Here is a 17,387-nt window from a genome sequence, read left to right on the forward strand (position 1 = left end):
CGTTTGTCATTCATAATGACAAACGACTCACAAGGTGATTTAGTTTTATTTTTATTTTCAGCACACACACACGGAGCTGGGGATTTTCTGTCATTTCAATAAATTTCCATCCAAGCAAAAAAAAAAAAAAAAAGAAAGCTCAAATCCTGTTCTGGTGACTTTGTTCTCATCAGAGTTTAATTTAATTGAAACACAACCTGTAATTATTTAATTATTAAATGTAAACGTGTGTTTATTTCCTTTCATTTATTAATTTTACAGCTAAACAATCAAATCTGTGATGGGAGCAGCAACTAAATACAGTTTATTATTTCATCTTTTCCACTCTATTGTCAGTGTAGAATTGGAATAATTTGTCTCAGTTTATTTCTGAATTAACCCTTTGATGCACAAGCTAAGCAAACCCCTTCTAATGCACAACATGGGTCAAACATGGCCCGTATTCATTTCCTATGTTATTTCATGTATTGCTGAGTATCTCTTTGGTATATCTTTTGAAATCAATTTATTTCATCATTTAATGTTCCAAGTGTTCATTAAACATCTTGTTTTTGATTACCATAAATCATTTTAATTCTTATTTATTTACTTCATGAACAAAAATAGTTTTTGTATTACTACATCAACTTTACACACTTGGGTTGAAAATGACTCATGTCTGCAAGTGTGATTAAAAAAAAAACTGTAACAAATTTGTTAAAATTAACACTGATATTGAACTGTAGTGAACAGTGGTGAATGTGACTGAATATAAAACTGATGAAATAACATCACATGTGTAACACACCCGGCTCATCAGCAATAGATTACACTACAAGTTCTTTACACTCTAGGGATGATGCTCACTTATACAGAGGCCTGGGGTAAACTATGGAAATGTTTACAGTTGACTGCTGTGCTTCTATACAGCTATACTCTGAGCCCCCACTCTGATTACCCTCAGAGAATGACAATTTAACATATTTACACTATACCTATTGGAGACCATTAATTACCACGACATAAGAAAGTAAGATCAGGCATACAGCAGATTATATCAGAAAATAAATAATAAACATTTATTATAAACCCATTACCGTGCTTAACCTTCTTCAAAAGTCGTCAATAATATTAAATAACAGCAACACTGAACAAACCACACATTCAAGATAGAAAGGGGAAAAGAAAGAAAATACCCAGCCGGAGTTAAAACAGTAACGTATGGGTACCCAAGTTGGCGCGCGTTGGAGCTCTAAACATCCAAGGGAAAAGAGTCACTGTTTACTCACGAACAGCTGTGAGTTAGCTTCCCCAAGCTAACTGTAGTCACTCTAGGACGTTGACTTCAAATACCAACATTGACCGTCGCCCATACGACCCACTACCATCCGCAGCAGCTGAGAAGACTCTGTACCACGAACCTCCCTCGAGCACCTCCAAGTAGTCCTCCTTTTTCCCGTGTTTAATCCCCAGTCCAAAACAAAAAAAAACCCTGCTAGCGAGACTCAACAGCTCATAGCAACAGCAGTAATTGAAAACAGCTGTGACTCCACCCCGTCCCGCTGAACCGACTCAAGTGGAAAAAATACAACCGTGGATCACTGGTCTCAAAGTCCGTAACTTTCACCTAGTGTTACTATTAATAAAAATCACTAATGTCCGTGAAACCACGGACAAGAGGATATTCACATAACCCCAATATACAGTACATTAAAAGATTACATTACATATTAAACTCTCCTGTTAATAACACATACTAGTACACAATATACAATACATTAACATAAATTGGGCTTAACCTAATTTTCAGATGTGTTACACTCTCCCCCTACTAAAACAGGGTCATGTCCTCATGACAAAGGAAAATGAAGATACGACTACCATATCACACACACACACACACACACACCAAAGTTCGTCATATGTACTATTTTAACTTTTCTCGTGCCTGAGGCTAGGACCTATCCATGTAAACAGGTTACTAACATATCAAGGACCCATGTTTGGGGTGGTGTCTGACCTATTAACTATTGGAGAGAGGGATAGTGTGGTTACTAAGGTGGGCTGCCCCAGGGAGTCATATGTCAGTCTTTCCGGTGCCCTTCTCACCCTCTGGGGTCTTGGGGCTTCAGGTGCAGGATGGCTCTCCGTCCTTAAGTCACAGGAGGACATTTCATGCTGTCTCTGATCATCTTCGGCACCAGATAGAGGTAAGGATTCACTTGAGTCAGCGGTGGACCTGTCCTCAACAGAAAGTGGGCTGAGACAAGAAAGACTGGGTGGATTGTCAGGGTAAGGCAGAGACATATTTGTACAAGAATGACCAGGTGACTGATCAGGAAAATGCTTGTGTATACCTAAACTAAGAAGATCTGGGGAGGCAGCCCCATAGGTCAAGACAGAAGAATGTGAACCAGACTGCCTTAGCAGAGAGTCAGAGCCATTGGGTACAACAGGCCAATCCCTTTCAAAGACCAACCCAAGGGGCACATCTGGATCATCTACATCCATCTGCTGGACCATCGATGGATAGTGAGGGGCATATACACCCAGCTCCTCTCCTTCTGACTCAGAGGTAGATGCTCCACTGCCACAAATGCTCTTCACTTCCTCAGGCACTGGGGCTTGTTTCCTTCTAATCCGTCGGCTTGACCTTCTCTTGTGCTCCTTCCTCTCTGAAATGTCTTGTGGCCCTAGTTGTACATCTTCTCCTAGGGGTAACAACAGGTTACGATGTAGAACCTTGTCAGGACCTTCTCCATTCTCTGGTCTTAACTTGTACACAGGTAAGCCAGGCAGTTGACTATGCACAATGAAGGGATCTGCACACCACCGGTCTGCTATCTTGTGTTTCCCCTGTAAACCAATGTTTTTAAGTAATACTCTGTCACCCGGAGCAAGTGGGCAATATCGGACCCTCTGGTCATATCTGTGCTTATTCCCCTCATTCCTCTTCCCACACATGCTTTCAGCAGCCTGATAAGCAACTTGAAGATCTCGTCTCATGTTTGCAACATATCTTGCATACGACTTTTCAGATGAACTGTCACTGGACACGCCAAAACACACATCAACTGGCAGCCGAGCTTCACGTCCAAACATCAAAAAGTAGGGACTATAACCAGTGCTGTCATTCGTTGTGCAATTGTAGGCATGAACAAGATAACTGATGTGCTGGCTCCATTTTCCCTTTTCCTCAGGTGACAGTGTGCCAAGCATATTAAGCAGCGTTCTATTAAAACGTTCAGGCTGTGGATCTCCCTGTGGGTGGTATGGGGTTGTTCTTGACTTCCTCACTCCCAGCATGCCCAGTAGTTCATGAATGAGACGACTCTCAAAGTCTCTACCTTGATCTGAATGCACTCTGTTTGGTAGGCCATAATGAACGAAGTACTTCTCCCACAACACTTTAGCAACCGTAAATGACTTCTGATCTTTTGTGGGAAAAGCTTGTGCATACCGGGTGTAGTGATCGGTGACAACCAGCACATTACAAATGTTCTTGGAGTCTGGCTCAAGGGACAGGAAGTCAATGCAGATGAGATCCATCGGTCCATTACTACTGAGATGGTAAAGTTCAGCAGCTCTGGTAGGCAAGGTCTTCCGTTGAATGCATCTAGCACAATTCTTACAGTACTTATCAATCTCTGCTTTCATCCGGGGCCAGTAGAATCTCTCTCGCACAAGCCCATAAGTCTTTTCAAATCCCAAGTGACCAGAATGATTATGAAGAGACTGTAACACGGTCTCTCTAAACTCTTCTGGGAGTAATAACTGCTGGCGAAGTGGTGTATTAGGTGGCTTTGACACTCGGTAGAGAACAGAGTTCTTTAACTGTAACTTATCCCACTCTTTCAGCAACAGCGAGATGTCTGGATGCCTTGTTCTGTCAGCACAGCAGCAATCTTTTTGGGAAACAGCTTTCAGCACTTCACCAATGCATGGGTCTGCAAGCTGGGACTGTGCAATCTCGACTAAGCTCAACCGGGGGAGATAGTGCATGGTCACAGCGGAGACATTGCAAAAGGCTCGAGGTACAGCTTGTTTGGAAGCTCCGAGCAAGTCAATGATTCTATGAGGCTGGAAATGTTTCGAACAGCAGACCTGGGACACTTGGCACATGGCTTTGACACCAGCTGGTGGAATCTGCTCCCACCCATCAAACGAGCCAAAGACACCAAGAGGATCTGAGTGGGGACGGCGTGACAAAGCATCTGCATCCATGTTCTGCTTTCCAGGTCGGTACTTCAAACTGAAGTCATAGGTTGCCAGTGCTGCTAGCCAGCGGTGTCCAGCGGCATCTAACTTGGCTGTTGTAAGGACATATGTGAGTGGGTTATTGTCTGTATGGACCTCAAACTTCACTCCATACAGATAGTCATGCAACTTCTCTGTAACAGCCCATTTGAGGGCCAAAAACTCCAGTTTGTGTGTGGGGTAGTTCTTTTCAGATGCAGACAGACTCCTGCTCACAAAGGCAACTGGACGTAGTCCACCTCCTTGATCCTGATATAGCACACCTCCCAAGCCTTCTCTACTGGCATCCACATGCAGAGTGTAAGGATACTGTGGGTCAGCAAAGGCTAGGACAGGTGCTTTGGACAGGCTCTGCTTCAACATCTCGAAGGCTGCGTCACATTCTAGGGTCCATCTGGATCCAAATGCCTCTGACGCAGAAAACAATTGCTTTGGCTCTTGGTGGATCTTAGCCAGTGGTGCACTTTTGTCTTCTCGGATCTTTGATCTGTGTGAACTAGTGGGCATGCAACCCTTCAGCAGCTGGTTAAGTGGGTAGCAGATTCGTGAATAGTCTTTCACGAAACGCCTGTAATACCCACTAAAACCCAGGAAAGAGCGGAGGGCAGATATATTATTCGGACGCGGCCAAGACTTCACAGCCTCCACTTTAGCAGGATCTGTGGAGACACCCTCCCTCGACACAATGTGCCCTAAGTAGTTCACAGATGTGCAGCAAAACTGGCATTTATCCAACGACAACTTGAGGCCCTCCTCTTTTAACCTATCTAAAACTTTCAACAGCCGTTGCTCATGTTCTTCTAGCGTCTTCCCAAACACAATGAGATCATCAAGGTACACAAGCACCTCCAACAGGTTCATATCTCCCACTGTTCTTTCCATTGCACGCTGAAATGTAGCCGGAGCACCCGAGATTCCCTGCGGCATCCGCTCAAACTGGAAAAATCCAGCGGGACAGATGAAAGCGGTCTTCTCTTTGTCAGCTTCACCTAGGGGTATCTGGTAGTATCCACTCCTCAGATCAAGCACACTGAACCACTGGCTTCCACTCAGGCAAGCCAGTGCATCTTCGATCCTTGGCACAGTGTATTGGTCAGGAACAGTCCGTCTGTTTAATGTCCTGTAGTCCACACACATACGGATGGTGCCATTTTTCTTCCGCACCACCACAATGGGAGAGGCATATGGACTTCGGGACTCTGAAATAATGCCAGCTTTAAGCAATTGATCAAGATGTTGTCTCACATCAGCCACATCCCCTGGAGGCAAACGTCTGGAGCGCTCTCGGAAAGGCTTCCCCTCCGTCACTCGTATGGTGTGCTCGGTGGTCTTTGCACAACCCACATCAAACTCTCCTTGAGAGAAAACTTCTTTCCTTTGCAGCATCTTCTGGCACAGTCTCTCTTTCCATTCCTTTGGCACTGGTGAGTCTGCAAAATTGAATGTAGAGGGTGTCAGCTCATACAGGCCAAGGTTGTCATTAGGCTGTGTGGGACCTTTATCCACAATATCCACAGGGAACAGCTGCGCAATAGACATTCTTCTAGAGAGCCTGACCTCCCGAGTGGACATATTTCTCACAGCAACTGTAATGCGACGATTCTGAATCTCCTCAGCACTTTTGATGATGGGCAGAACCATAAGTTCATCAGGCAAAGTTGATTCTTCAGCCTGCTCCACCAGCACAGTTTGAGTATTCAAAGGATGAGGGAACTTTGGAATACCGCTTACGTTCACTATTGCCCCTGGGGGTATAATCTTATGCTTCGCCTCAGCGAGCCAAACAGTGCCCATCTTCATGTCTGCTGCTTCATCGGGTACTTTCTGAAACCTCTTGTATGCCTCTTTAATCTCCGGGTGCACGGTCATAGTCATTAAAAAATCCTCTCCTCCGATTGATTTGCAGGTATTAAACAGACGTCTCACTACTGATGTGTTTGTTCCAACTATTATTGAGGCCTCCCCTTTAACTACCGGGTCTGGACACACAAGCACAAGTGTTTCAACTGTCTCAGTCACTCCCACTACGTCACTGTTGAACTCAAGCCTTAAGCATATGTAGCCATCATAGGGATATTCTTCCACACTAAGTCCCCATAACTCCAAGCAATGAATTGGAGTCAGTGGCATGTGCTTCAAGTACTTGTTGTAAAATGAGCGATAAAGGAGGGTAACTTGAGATCCACTGTCAAGTAAAGCTTTTGCATATATGTCCTCAATTCGTACTGAGACAACAGAGCTAGGGCCAACGAGGCCTGCTGGGAGTGCAGCTTTCTGTCCTTGTTGCGGTTTACACTTTGTGGAACGTATCATCACCGGGACACCAGTTCGTTCCCTTACTGGGTCCCTGGGGAGTTTCCCTTCGGCCATCTGAGCTTTATGAGGCGTTGATTGACTTTCCTGAGGTTCTCGGCATTCTGACACTCACGTTGAAAATGACCATCTTCCCCACACTTGTAACAGAAAACATCAGCTCTGTCCTGCCGTGCTCTGTATGTATTTGCAGGTCTTCCCTCTACTCTTTGACTACCTCTCTGTGAAGGAGTCACTGTGGCTTCTGAGGGCAGTGCAACAGACAATGAGAGCAGGCGTGTAACCTCATTTTTCAAATCTTGCACCTCTTTACTCAGCCTCTCAACTGAAGGAACAGTTACAGGCACTGAATTGTAGTCAGAAAACACAGCAGGGCTGGTACTATACTGAACAGGAGCTACCATGGCAGAGACCGCAACATGACCAACAGGCGGCCTATCCAGTGTTATAGCCTCCTCTTCTCTCACTTCACGCAAAAGTTCAGTGAAACTGGGTGGAGGCTTGAATTTGTATGTCAATTTGATACGGAGGGCAACCAGGTCATTTGGCAATGTGCCCCGGGCTATCTGTTCAATGCGAGTTCTGTCCATCTCTGATAGCAGGATTCCTCCTTTGCGGAAAACAGAGTGTAGCAGCTTGTCAATTCTGAGGACGTATGCTGAGAGTTTTTCACCATGCAGCTGAAAGGTGTTACGAAACTTAAACATGAGATCGAGGGCACTCTCAGTGGTTCCGAATGCTGTTTCAAGTGCAGTAAAATAATCATTAGCTGTTGCACTGGGGTTACTTACTCTCAAACATCGGACAATGTCCGCAGCAGGCCCTTTCAAACTTTCTGCTATTTTCTGTTTTTTCATGGTGTCCGGACACTTCCATTCCTCTAGCAGGTGCATCATCTGTTCTGCCCATGCATCATATTCCTCTTCTCCTGGAGGTATTGGCTTTATGCCAGAGAATACACGAAGCTTACGATAGACTGCACTTTCCACAGGGGCTGTCTGACATCTATCTATTAAAGAATTGATGGCATTGACAAGCTGCATGTTCAGGTCTATTGGTACTGGTGGTAGCATGGTAGAAGATGGAGTTAGCCTGACAGGAGTTGGTATGGAAGAAGTTAAGAGGCCTTGTATATCAGCAACAGTTTTTCCCTCAGGAGCCAAGAAGGCTTTCAATTTGGCTTGAAAATGTTCCTCTGGGACAACCTTCACAGACCGGGCTTCGCCAGCAACACTGACCACCCAGGGAGCCACCTCAGTACTAAAAGCTACCTGCTCAGGCATTTGAACTACATTAACATCCTGTGATATCTCAAGGAGAATTAACTGGCTTCTCCCACAAGAAGCTAAGCAACGACCTCTGATTTTGGACCTACCAAAGACCGCTACATTATCTAGTGTACTGTACACAACCTCATCAGTAACATCTACGGGTACATTACCTATCACTATTGCTCTGTTGAAATCAACACCTGTGTCTTTACACCAGCTAATAACCTGTTCAGCATCCATAGTTCTACACACAAGTTAATACCAGTATATCCACAGTATATAAGTACACAATATAATTAATAAAATTAGTAATAATACACAAAAATAGCACCATTAAAATATTCAGTATTACCAATAATAAATACACACTAGATTATATTCTCAAATTAACCATTAAAAACACAGCAATCAACTTCAGCTCCCGGACGAGCCCCCACATGTAACACACCCGGCTCATCAGCAATAGATTACACTACAAGTTCTTTACACTCTAGGGATGATGCTCACTTATACAGAGGCCTGGGGTAAACTATGGAAATGTTTACAGTTGACTGCTGTGCTTCTATACAGCTATACTCTGAGCCCCCACTCTGATTACCCTCAGAGAATGACAATTTAACATATTTACACTATACCTATTGGAGACCATTAATTACCACGACATAAGAAAGTAAGATCAGGCATACAGCAGATTATATCAGAAAATAAATAATAAACATTTATTATAAACCCATTACCGTGCTTAACCTTCTTCAAAAGTCGTCAATAATATTAAATAACAGCAACACTGAACAAACCACACATTCAAGATAGAAAGGGGAAAAGAAAGAAAATACCCAGCCGGAGTTAAAACAGTAACGTATGGGTACCCAAGTTGGCGCGCGTTGGAGCTCTAAACATCCAAGGGAAAAGAGTCACTGTTTACTCACGAACAGCTGTGAGTTAGCTTCCCCAAGCTAACTGTAGTCACTCTAGGACGTTGACTTCAAATACCAACATTGACCGTCGCCCATACGACCCACTACCATCCGCAGCAGCTGAGAAGACTCTGTACCACGAACCTCCCTCGAGCACCTCCAAGTAGTCCTCCTTTTTCCCGTGTTTAATCCCCAGTCCAAAACAAAAAAAAACCCTGCTAGCGAGACTCAACAGCTCATAGCAACAGCAGTAATTGAAAACAGCTGTGACTCCACCCCGTCCCGCTGAACCGACTCAAGTGGAAAAAATACAACCGTGGATCACTGGTCTCAAAGTCCGTAACTTTCACCTAGTGTTACTATTAATAAAAATCACTAATGTCCGTGAAACCACGGACAAGAGGATATTCACATAACCCCAATATACAGTACATTAAAAGATTACATTACATATTAAACTCTCCTGTTAATAACACATACTAGTACACAATATACAATACATTAACATAAATTGGGCTTAACCTAATTTTCAGATGTGTTACACATGGTTATAGCACAAATTTCCATCTCAGTGCTTACATGCCTCACAAATGACAACTGTATGTGTGCGCTCCTTGCACACAGGCCTGGTACACTGGGAACACCAGCTGCTGACTTTTCTGTCTGTGGTAGCTGAGCAAATCTTGTACCTCTTCCTTTTCACTTGGCCTTCTGGTCTGATGTTGTCCTGTGGCTGGGTGGTGGCTATGTTTGGTCTTTTTATCCCACATCTTTCCATTGCATCAGTAGTATGTTTTTGTTGGCACCGAGTGCTCTCCATGCGCCTCTTCATATGTGGCATAACAAGCTCTTTGACCAGATCCTTGATGAATAGCTGTTGTGCACTGGTTACACCACTCATGTAATCAGGGTGTTGTGCAGTGAAGATGGTGTAGGCCTTGAGGGTGGCAACATCCAACATATTGTACCAGAGCACCATGGGCCACCTCCGTGTTCTCGGCTTACAAAAGTAGGTGCGAACCATCTCATTCTCTCCCAGGTTCCTCTGAATCTCCTCTCCTGGCTGTCTCTCTGTGTAGACCATTCCATTTATCACATAAGGTACCCTCGCATCACACATCCAGAAAAATTTTATTCCATATTTTGCAGGCTTGATTGGCATGTATTGCAAGAACTTGCATCTGCCCCGGAATGGCACTAGCTGCTCATCTGTGGTCACACAGTCACTGGGGATGAACCGTCTTCTGCAACTGTCTAGGAAACATTCCCACACATACCTGAATGCGGCCATGTGGTCTGTTTCCAGTCTCAAAGCCCTGGTCCTCTTGTCATCAAACCGAATTAAACTGCGGATATCCTCAGATCTCCTGAGCCCCATGGTGGCCTTGTACACTGGATTTTGCAGTGGATCCAGAAACAGTTCTGTAAAGTAAGGTAAAGTAAAGTCACGTCCCAGCTCTTGTCCACCCCCGCAAGCAGGGTCAAACCAATAAAGGCCAAAAATTCCTCTTCAGCAATACTTCTCCACTCTTTTCCTTTTGCTGCTGCTGCTCTTTGTCCCTCTAAGTTGGTGCATTTCAGAAGTTCCTCAATGATGGTGTTACTGATGAACATATCCCAGGCTTCTTTTGGTGAAACAGCTGTTGAATCAAGTGCAGGTCCTGGGCAGCTCCTCAGGATGTTGTAGCTTCTTGTTCTGTCCTGAGTGGGGGGATGCTCGCTCCAGTAAGACCCATTTTTACTCAATCTATTAGACTGGGTCGGAGTTTCCTCTTCAGAGGATTTATCAGATGAGTCTTCTGTGTCATCAAAGGAGTCTTCTTCATCTAGGTGAGACGGATTCACAGACACACCCTCTACTCCATCCTGGCCCTGTGGCACATAGACTAGGTCACCAGCATCAGAGATTTCAGACTCAGAATCGGGACCAAGAATTTCCTCCTCATCTTCAAGCAGCGTGTCTGCAAACCATTTTAGCTGTAAATCTGGAATGACAAGACCTGTCCTGTTTCTAGCTAACGATAGCTAGCTAGAATAGAATATGTTAACAGCTAGCAAGCTAATAGTATTGGACATATTTCCCTAACTAGTGAAGTTCAAGATAACCTCGTTTTTAGATATCATTCTAAAGATCTTTTTTAGGTAAAAATAAATAATACTTACATGTATCAGATGTGCAAAAGTAGCAGTGTTAAGTTGAGAAATGTGTAGCAGTTGAATATTTGTCCACAGTAAATATGTTCCTGACTGCAAACATTTACAATATCAATAGTTCCTATCAAATTCCATAGTGAATACGTAAGGGTCAGTTTTGACCCATCTTGTGCATTAGAAGGGTAGGGATACAAAAATGATTTTTTATAAAAAATTAAAAAAAAACTGAAATAAGGATTTGTGATGATCAAAAACAAGTTAATTGAGGAATTCATGTAAGCTTGAATGATGAAATGAATTTATTGCAAAGATATAGAAAATAAAAACTCAGCTTGGTCACTTTCGACCCAGGTTGTGGATCAAAGGGTTAAAACCTGCACACACACACGAATCAAAACTCGCCCAGTTCGATTCACGTCAACCAACTCTTCATCAGAATCGATTCAATTCCTCCACAAATATCAAGAAAAAAATTACTAAGATTTAAAATAATTATGTAGAAATTGAAACTGTACATTTCTGAAAGAGTTTTAAAGAGATCTCTGATCCAGTGCTCAAGCTTTTGTTTTTTAAAGTAATTCTTTTAGCGTTGTGATGTCGCTCTCTAAACTGAGGCTCCAGATTAAAAACAGGGTTCCAATCAGTTTATTTTGGCAGGGCACCGTGCCCCACCCTCCAGAACTCACACCCTGCCCAAATTTATATGTGCTGGGTGGTGCAGTGGTCATCACCGTCACCTTACAGCGGGAAGGTTCTGGGTTCAAACCCAGCGGCTGACTGGGGGTCACACTTCCTGTATGGATGTTGCATGTTCTCATGTCTGTGTGGGTTTCCTCCAGGTGCTCTGGTTTCCTCCCACAGTCACACCTGAATTCAGTCGATTGGCTACTAAATTACCTGTGTGTGAGTGAGAACCCACCACCAGATGAGGGTTCGGGTCCCTCTGTGCTGTAATCATCCAAGAGGATTAATGGAAGCTCGCTGACAGCTTCCTGGATCATCGACCCTCAACTATGAGGCTGGCAGAGAGATATAAAAACAGCCTCGACATTTGTTTTGCCACAGAAATGAAGCGTTCCCTAACGAGTCCTAATGAACGTTGCTGAGTTCCAGTGGAAGTAACGCAGTTTGATCAATCCCAGCACGCTCTTAGTGCGGGTCACACTCTGTCCACCACATGGTCTCATTAGTGGAGCTCCATAATTAAGAGAACATGGTAATGCATCGACCTGATTTCTAATGGCTCGTCCATATGAACGATGAACGCGTCCCACTACATGGAACCTGACCATAAGGAACCGTATCTCAAACACTCGACCACCAGACAACAAAATCTGTATCTTTATTTCCATAAAGGAGATGCGTTTTTATCCAGAGCTTATCTTTAATTTGATTTTTAAGAAATAACATGGGATTATTTACTCACACATTTTACAGAAAATATTCACCACAGTTTCAGTTTTTCCTTCACAAATTTACAGGATGATGCTGGTGGAAAAATAAAACTCAAAACCTTGTGGTTTTGGTGGGATTCCCCAACATGTGTGTGCATCCAGATCATGAACAAAAATAGTTTTGAGTGTTTTTGCTACTTCCTATTTTCATAATTATAATCTTGGTAGTAAAACACTTCTCATATCTTTCTTTCTTACAACCACAATGATACAACAGAATAAAGGTCTGTGGCAGCGGGGGCGTGGTCAAGCGTCAGTCTGTGAATGGAGGGCGGAGTCAGGGAAGGTAAGTGGTGGAGTCACTGCACCTGACGTGAGTTAACCTGTGTTTGTGTGTCTCCCCCAGTGACCACGCCCTATAAAAGGAGAGAGCGAGCAGAGAAAGGGAGCTCTCCCCAGACCAGAATGCATGTGTGTGTGTGTGAATGAGCTGAAAAGCCACATATACAGCATAAAAAATAAAAGTTTCTGAGAACTCAGTTCTGGCCTGCTGTGCTTCTGTGCTCCACCCACCTGCTCTGGTTCTACAAGGTCCAAGCCCGTTTTGGAATTGTTTGTGGAAAAGTTGCAATGTAACAGCACGTTATCCATTGAAACTGCAGTGTGCCCTGTGATGACCTGGCGACTTGTCCAGGGTGAACCCCGCCTCAGCCGGGATAGGCTCCAGCCCGCCTGCGACCCTGTAGAACAGGATAAAGCGGGTAGAGATGATGAGATGAGATGAAACTGCAGTGTGAGAATTCTCCGTACCTACAAATAAATTAAACTTACTCAAGCTTAACTTTCAGGTCTTGTGGAGAAACTGGATTATTTAAGTTTATTTATTAATATTAATTAACAATTATTCTCTGAAGGTGAAGTGAATATCGGTGAATAATAATTGAGATGAAGTCGAGGTTGAGGTTATTATTCCCTGATATTCACTGAGTCTGAGGTGGAGAATAGTTTTAGTATAAATATGCAGGGGATTATTTAAAAAAAAAAATTTAATTGTATGAAAAAATCCTTTATTTCAAACTTCAGAATCTTCATGTAAATGTAATAACTTTGCGGCGCAGACTCGTGTCACTGATCTACACCGAGTCACATGAAATACTTTTGTTTTGAAATCGATAAAATAAATCCCAACTCCACCTTCCCATTGAATAGTTTTAGACCAAACTCCGGAGCATCTTTAGTGCTTTTAGGAACAGAGTTTTCTCTCATCTGTAATTCTTCCTCACTTACGGTGACGGAGCAATCGGACGCCATTTTGCCGAGTCACTCAAGATGATTATTGAGAAACAGTCCGAATCTCTCGACCAATCAGAGCGCAGAATTTCCTATAATCACCTGTGTGTTTATACTGATCGTTATTATTCTGTTCAGGTTGATTTTGTGCCCTTGTAAATATTTTGCTCATAAACTCATCAGGAGCTCTGCTTTTATTCATTACCTAAATATCTTTATTACAGTAACGAGTCAGTGAAACAAACACAGCGGTGTAAAACACAGCAATGCTTACAAACACATGGAAGAGAAAAGAACAAGCTGAAGCTGCCGGAGCTCAGCAGGGACCTGAGCAGCTCTGCCTGCCACAGTGGGGGACCTGAGCGGCTCTGCCTGCCACAGTGGGGGGACCTGAGCGGCTCTGCCTGCCACAGTGGGGGACCTGAGCGGCTCTGCCTGCCACAGTGGGGGGACCTGAGCGGCTCTGCCTGCCACAGTGGGGGACCTGAGCGGCTCTGCCTGCCACAGTGGGGGACCTGAGCGGCTCTGCCTGCCACAGTGGGGGGACCTGAGCGGCTCTGCCTGCCACAGTGGGGGGACCTGAGCGGCTCTGCCTGCCACAGTGGGGGACCTGAGCGGCTCTGCCTGCCACAGTGGGGGGACCTGAGCGGCTCTGCCTGCCACAGTGGGGGGACCTGAGCGGCTCTGCCTGCCACAGTGGGGGGACCTGAGCGGCTCTGCCTGCCACAGTGGGGGACCTGAGCGGCTCTGCCTGCCACAGTGGGGGGACCTGAGCGGCTCTGCCTGCCACAGTGGGGGACCTGAGCGGCTCTGCCTGCCACAGTGGGGGGACCTGAGCGGCTCTGCCTGCCACAGTGGGGGACCTGAGCGGCTCTGCCTGCCACAGTGGGGGGACCTGAGCGGCTCTGCCTGCCACAGTGGGGGGACCTGAGCGGCTCTGCCTGCCACAGTGGGGGGACCTGAGCGGCTCTGCCTGCCACAGTGGGGGACCTGAGCGGCTCTGCCTGCCACAGTGGGGGACCTGAGCGGCTCTGCCTGCCACAGTGGGGGGACCTGAGCGGCTCTGCCTGCCACAGTGGGGGACCTGAGCGGCTCTGCCTGCCACAGTGGGGGGACCTGAGCGGCTCTGCCTGCCACAGTGGGGGACCTGAGCGGCTCTGCCTGCCACAGTGGGGGGACCTGAGCGGCTCTGCCTGCCACAGTGGGGGGACCTGAGCGGCTCTGCCTGCCACAGTGGGGGGACCTGAGCGGCTCTGCCTGCCACAGTGGGGGACCTGAGCGGCTCTGCCTGCCACAGTGGGGGACCTGAGCGGCTCTGCCTGCCACAGTGGGGGGACCTGAGCGGCTCTGCCTGCCACAGTGGGGGACCTGAGCGGCTCTGCCTGCCACAGTGGGGGGACCTGAGCGGCTCTGCCTGCCACAGTGGGGGGACCTGAGCGGCTCTGCCTGCCACAGTGGGGGGACCTGAGCGGCTCTGCCTGCCACAGTGGGGGGACCTGAGCGGCTCTGCCTGCCACAGTGGGGGGACCTGAGCGGCTCTGCCTGCCACAGTGGGGGGACCTGAGCGGCTCTGCCTGCCACAGTGGGGGACAACTAGAAATTGAGGATGTACCGTAACAAATTTAACCAAACATTCAGAGCGATAGATTGAGACTCTAGATATAGATCTATAGAACATCAAATCACTAACATTAATATTAATGTGTTAGACAAGATCTAATCTCACATTAATATCCTGGACTAATATTCATTATTCCTAAATAATAATTAACATTAGTCCAGGATATTAATGCGAGATTAGATTTTGTCTAACACATTGATGTTAACATTAGTGATTAGATGTCACTGAAACTTGGCCTAAAGCCAAATACAGTGAAAACTAAACTCCTGAAGGTAAAGTGTGAGGACAGACGGCCAATAACGATGATGGACAACATGGTGGAAGACGTGAACTCCTTCATGTATCTTGGAAGTGTGGTCAGTGTAGATGGAGGAATGGATGAGGATCTTAAAACAAGCATTAACAAAGCCAGAATAGTCTTCAACAATCTGGGGAACGTTTGGACATCAAAGGTGCTATCAAAGATTACAGGTAGTCGTCGACTTACAACCTATGCAACTTACAACCGATCGACTTTACGACCGTCTGGTTATGACTGGCAAGTGTTTCCCAGCTGAGCGTATGACAGTTTCCGCCCCAGCTCCTGGTTTATGAAACGAGCAAATGCTCCCGCCAGCCCGAGCGCTGCAACAGCTGATGATAACGTAGACGACCCACAGCCGACCCACCAGTGATGCCAGCGGTCACTAAGTTTTGTATTTTGCTATGTTTTACATTTGTATTTTGGTATGTTTCAAACTAAAATGTTTTCTATTTTTCACACCTGTATTTCATATTTATTGTTTTGCACTTATTAAATGAATTGTACTGTACGCAGTGTAGTATGCAGTGTTTGACTTAAACCAAATAATGAGCCACGGTAATGAAATAAGAAAATGTTGATAAAATAAGACTTTAAGATGATTACAATATCATTACACATCACAATATGTTTACGTTCATTTAACATAGGCCGACTTACGACCAGATCGGTTTACAACCGGTCAGTCGCAACCAAACGCAGTCGTAAGTCGACGCATACCTGTACTAAGTTAAAGATTTTTGAATCCATTGTTAAATCTGTCCTCTTGTATGGAGCAGAGACTCGGAGAACTACCAAAGCTATGCTTGGGAAAATTCAAACATTCCTTAATTATTGTCTGAGGAGAATGATGAATGTTAAATGGTCAGATAAAATGAAGAACGAAGAACTATGGGAATTAACCAATCAACAACCAGCAGAGATGCAAATCCAGAAGAAAAAGTGGAGCAGGACAGGACATACACTCAGGAAGTCGCCAAAGAACATCAGTAAGTGAGTGTTAAAATGGACCCACAAGGAAGAAGGAAAGGAGGTCGTCCAAAAAACACCTGGAGGAGAGACGATGAAGGCAAAATGAAAGCCAGGGGCTATTCAGGGTCAACACTCAAGAAAACGGCACACAATAGAACTAGATGGAATGTTCTTGTTGGTGGCCGATGCTCCTAGGGAGCTACGGGCTTAATAATAATATAAATTTTTGATTCACGCCATTATTATTATTAACTAATGTCAGACCTCGTTGAAGGTAATTGGTTGTAACTAATTTTTAATGTTATATTGTCTTAATTGTTCAGTCTGGTGTTAATATTAAAATACAGCAATAAATGTAAGTGTTGGATCTTTACAGTGAGGTTGCTGTAAGTCATCAGGCCTGACGTTATCTGTCTATATTTGGCCCATGAGCTCATTTTAGGTGCTGATGATTTACAGATCTACAGGATGTTATCAGGGCAACATGGTGGTGTAGTGGTTAGCGCTGTCGCCTCACAGCAAGAAGGTTCTGGGTTCGAGCCCCGTGGCCGGCGAGGGCCTTTCTGTGTGGAGTTTGCATGTTCTCCCCGTGTCCGTGTGGGTTTCCTCCGGGTGCTCCGGTTTCCCCCACAGTCCAAAGACATGCAGGTTAGGTTAACTGGTGACTCTAAATTGAGCGTAGGTGTGAATGTGAGTGTGAATGGTTGTCTGTGTCTATGTGTCAGCCCTGTGATGACCTGGCGACTTGTCCAGGGTGAACCCCGCCTTTCGCCCGTAGTCAGCTGGGATAGGATCCAGCTCGCCTGCGACCCTGTAGAACAGGATAAAGCGGCTACAGATGATGGATGGATGGATGGAATGTTATCAGTGATTTGTGCAAAATACAGACATGTGATCAAAGCTAATTCTGTTAACTCT

At 45.2% G+C, this 17,387-nt stretch overlaps 1 protein-coding gene across 1 annotated transcript in view; it reads right to left on the reverse strand.

Annotated features, from left to right (window-relative positions):
• The window catches only part of si:ch211-236h17.3 (carbohydrate sulfotransferase 11), a 38,777-nt gene extending 37,385 nt beyond the window's left edge, over positions 1-1,392 (reverse strand). Inside the window, exon 1 of the mRNA XM_060937077.1 lies at positions 1,269-1,392. The gene's annotated coding sequence lies outside the window, so the exon portion shown is untranslated. The remainder of the gene's footprint in view (positions 1-1,268) is intronic.
• Positions 1,393-17,387: the final 15,995 nt, after the last annotated feature.

The sequence above is a fragment of the Neoarius graeffei genome, chromosome 13 (genome assembly GCF_027579695.1).
Source record: "Neoarius graeffei isolate fNeoGra1 chromosome 13, fNeoGra1.pri, whole genome shotgun sequence".
Lineage (NCBI taxonomy): Eukaryota > Metazoa > Chordata > Actinopteri > Siluriformes > Ariidae > Neoarius > Neoarius graeffei.